General features: G+C 37.2%; 1 non-coding gene across 1 annotated transcript; it reads left to right on the top strand.

The window, feature by feature from the left end:
- The first annotated feature begins 647 nt into the window (after positions 1–647).
- On the top strand, positions 648–754 carry LOC123319642. Its single transcript, XR_006538595.1, has one exon. It is a non-coding gene; the product is annotated as a U6 spliceosomal RNA (small nuclear RNA).
- The last annotated feature ends 3,973 nt before the right edge of the window (positions 755–4,727 follow it).

Genomic DNA, 4,727 nt, shown 5'->3' on the forward strand with positions numbered 1-4,727 from the left:
TTTTAGTTTTTAGTTTCTAACTTCCATCAAGCAACAAAAAATTATTATTAATTATTATTTTTCATTTTATATGTATGTGCATAGAGAAAAAAATCTGTGACCTGAAGTTGACGTAGCTTTTCAAACTGATCGACGCCGCTTTTCCTCAATGTGGGTATAATTTCTGCCTAGAACTTTGAACAAAATGCATTCTGAAACTCATTGGATACAATCTATCACCCATCCGCCCCCTTAAACCCAGCATATAAATTATGACGATAAAATATCGAGTGGGCCTTTTTCTATAAATTTTTTCGATATAATGGCGCGGGGCATGATTAATGAGGTATATAGGTTAGTTTTTTGAGCACAGACCTTAATCTGTCGAATACTGGGCCCCTGGATAAATATGTATGAGGCAAGAATGATGATTCGTACTAAAAAGGATTTATGAATGGTATTGAAAACAATAAAGAATAACGATGGAGAATTAGGCGCAAAGAATTTTGTGAACACTGGCCTACTGAATTGGATGCTCTTTAACGATAATTTATTTCGTTTATACGAACCTTTTCACTTGATGTAACACAATTCGAGGTGTTTTCTCGTGATATTTCACGAAGTCCGTCTACGTTTCGTGACTCAGTGTATAATCGAATAATACAATAATACTCGCTTCGGCGGTACATATACTAAAATTGGAACGATACAGAGAAGATAAGCATGGCCCCTGCGCAAAGATGACACGCAAAATCGTGAAGCGTTCCACATTTTTAGAATAGTGTTCTACAACAATACCAACTACCAAACTATGCAAGTGTTCTTACGGGGGAACTATATGCCATCCTCAAAGCAATAGAAAACATAAATACCAACCACCATAATGTTGCTATATGCACCGACTCAGCGTCTTCCTTAGAGCACATCAAAAACCGACCCACTCAGCATCCTATCGCCCAAAATATCCACACACACATCAACAGCTAATTAATACCCATCACCGCCTGACAATAATTTGGACACCCTCACATGTAGGCATACCCGGAAACGAACTCGCCGACAAAGCCGCTAAGAGCGCCTCCAAGCACCTCACCGAAACATCCAACATCACCACACAAAAAGATCTACAAGCACTCCTAACGTCCAAAATTCAGGAAAGATGGCAACAAGAATGGGACTGCAATTCCTCTAAGCTACATGATATCCTCCCAAGCGTGAAACCCTCAAGTTCACCATATCAGACAGACGGACCACAGTCATAATGAGAAGACACAGAATTGGACACACCAGATACACCCACGGTTACCTTATTGCTTCATCTGCGCCCCCGCTACTGTCAAGCACATCCTAATGGACTGCTCCTTCCACTCTGCGAACCGAGAATTACACGGCCTCCAGGGAAACTTAAGTGCAGACCTCACCAAGCCGGACTTCAGTGTTAACATAGTGAACTTTCTTGATAGTCTATCCATTGCTCATTGTATTTAATTTACCTCATTGTTGATTTCAATGTCCCTTTGTGTCAATGACCATAGCAGTCGAGACATCTTCTTTTAATAAAAAAAAAAGAATAATACAGAGACAGTGTTCACAGTACGTTAGCCTGAACGTAAACGTAACTACTTAATAACATCAAATATATCGTTTAGGTTAGGTGTTTTAATTAAATTTGAATTGAAGTGCTGCCAAAAGTTGTTTTCGAAGCACAAGAACTTGAGTACTTAAGCTGTACATTCACGGTGGAGCCATCGAGGCAGAATCCATGCAATCGGCTCAATCCGATGCATATTTCACCGTGTATGGGGAATTTTGGTCTAGCCCGAGCCATGTCAAGGACATTTTGGATTTTTCGATCGAGCCAATATCCATCAACTGACTCATTCCGATGTAGTTTGCCCGATTCTAATAGACAGAGAGCCAGAGCCAAAAAAAGTCTCTGAGTTTCTTAAGCCTGGTTTTTTCTCAGGTGATTACAAACATAATATACAATAAAATGCTTCGGTCAGTCAAGTGGATGTTAGAACATGTGCCTCTGGTGCGCGATGAAACATGTCGTGATCACCGACCTAATAAAATCAATTTCTTAAGGCTGAAACTTTATAAACTTTTGTATTTTGGTATCTAAATCAAAATTATGATAGTCAGTCAACGTCCAATCGGGACACAGCTGGTCAGTCAGCTTTAATGTGCGTAGCGCGAGGCGAAGCATTGTTTAGAAGGGTGCAGTTCGTTTATTACGCGTGAAAATTTTTTGTAACTACTACTGACTATATTATTAATGAATAAAATGGTCAGTCAGCCATTCCGTAGAACAACGCCCGTCAGTCAGTGGATAAAAAATTAAATTTTTTTCGCTCTCTATAGATATTACATCATAATCATTCAAAGTAACACATTTATTTGAATGCGGCACTTCCATGTCGCAATTGTGCCTTAAAATCTCAGAAATAAAATTCGTTCGAAATCAACAGTGTACTCAACTAACGCAGGTATACGCACAGGTAAGAACTCCTTGATTTTCAAACATTTTTAACTAATATTCATTTAATTCATTAGGGATAACAAGCTATAAATAATCATCACATAATTCATCATCTGAATCTTTCATATCATTATTCTCACTATCGTGATCTGACACGTCAAGCTCAGGTGTTGCAGAATCTAAAAAATATATAAATTTGTGATTGTTCAATTCAGATAAAGTTATTTTTATACCTGTATTTTCTTGTGAAGGTTGAATAATATCATCCTGTACAAGTTCTGGTAATTGATCGCCTTTGAACCAATGACACTCATATTTCTCATCCACCAATTTCCAGCCGTAGTCAGTAGGAGATAGCTCCGTTGGAATTTGACGGTGAGCATTACACCAAATATTTGTAATGAATCTCGCTCTAAAGAACTGCTGCATCAATTCTGATTGGCATGGTGGCATACTCGACCCATCTACATTGATTATTTTAATTTTGAAACGATCGTTTGTGGTACTAAGACATTTATACGTCTTCTAAAATAAAACGAATCTTGCCTCGTCAATTGATTCAATTTTTTTCAAGACATACAAATGGGAAACAAATACTTGAACCCTATTTAACATATTATTCTGGTAGCTTTCATCTGCAAGTCCAAGGTCAGCGAATGTTTTTTGAAAATCTTCGCTCTGCTTCATTATCTGGAGAGGTTTTTTTTTTAACTTTCCCATAAAAAGCTGGATTAAAATCATTTTCAATTAGAGCATGCATTCCAGGAAGAGCATTGCAAACAGAATTTCACAATTTTTGATGCATTCTACGGACATTAATCATCCTTTGATGATTCCAAGTCCAAACTTCTATCTACGCGCATTAATGCTGACTGACCAGCTGTGTCCCGATTGGACGTTGACTGACTATCATAATTTTGATTTAGATACCAAAATACAAAAGTTTCAACCTTGAAAAAGTTATTTTATTATGTCGGTAATCACGACATGTTTGACCGCGCACCAGAGGCACATGTTCTAACATCCACTTGACTGACCGCAGCATTTGATTGTATATTATGATTGTAATCACCTGAGAAAAAACCAGGCTCAAGAAATTCAGAGACTTTTTTTGGCTCTGGCTCTTGGACTATAAGTGGCGATTTCGCCTAATGAGAGGATATTTTAGCGTGGCACTATTTGATCCGACAACGAATAAAGTCTTTTCATCAAAAGGTATGAAAATGATTCATATAAATATACAATGTTTGAATACAGCTTATAATGATCTTCTTAACTTCGTCAATGAAAATGAACCGGACTTCTTCGCAATAACGGAACACTGGCAGAGCAGAGAACAACTTGAGAACTTCTGTATCGCAGGCTATAAGATTGCGGCCAGTCACTGCAGAGAGGAAGGAAAACATGGTGGAATTGCGATTCATTCTAGAATAGGATATAAGTGTAAGGATAGGTTAGACATTGCAAGGTTCACTGTTCTGGGTATTATTGAATGTTATGCGATAGAGTGCTACATAAAAGATAACCTTAAACTGGTTCTTATATGTGTCTATAGACCAAACACAGCACCTCTTGCAGATCCTGACATCTTTTGTGAAAAACTTCGTAAACTTTTGATATTGATTAATGCCGCTAAGAGTGATACACTTGTACTCACATCGATTTTCTCAAACTACATAATAAGAACACCAACATCATGTTGACAATAACTGAAAGTTTTAATTTGAAAATGTTAGTTAAGGAACCGACTAGAGGAACTGCCTGTCTTTATAATATTTTTGGTGATGTTGATGGCTGTAATGTTGAGGTTGTCCAGCCATATCTATCTGATCATTCTGCACAGATTCTGTCTTTTGATATAAAAGGCAGTTATCATAGAAATGCAAATAAGAGGGTTATCAGGAAGTTTAATGATGTAAATTTGAATGATTTTGTTGATGAGTCGTCAGCCTTTGACTGGTCAGATCTGTATAAGTTCGAACAGTCTGAGGTAAATGAAATGTGGAATTTCTTTTTTAGTAATTTCAATCTAATGTTTCAATCTTCATTTCCTCTAGTGACGGTGAAATCATCTAGTAGTAATCCGATTAATGATGATTACAGGATTACGTGTAGATCTGATCCTCATATAGTTGCCCTAAGGAAGAGGCTTGATGTTTCATATGTGATCTCACAACATAGACCTGAGTTGAAGAAAGAATATAAAGTATGTAAAAAGCAATACAATTTTGAAATCACAAAATTGAAGCAGAAGATAATCAGAGAC

This window comes from Coccinella septempunctata, chromosome 8 (assembly GCF_907165205.1).
Source record: "Coccinella septempunctata chromosome 8, icCocSept1.1, whole genome shotgun sequence".
Classification (NCBI taxonomy): domain Eukaryota; kingdom Metazoa; phylum Arthropoda; class Insecta; order Coleoptera; family Coccinellidae; genus Coccinella; species Coccinella septempunctata.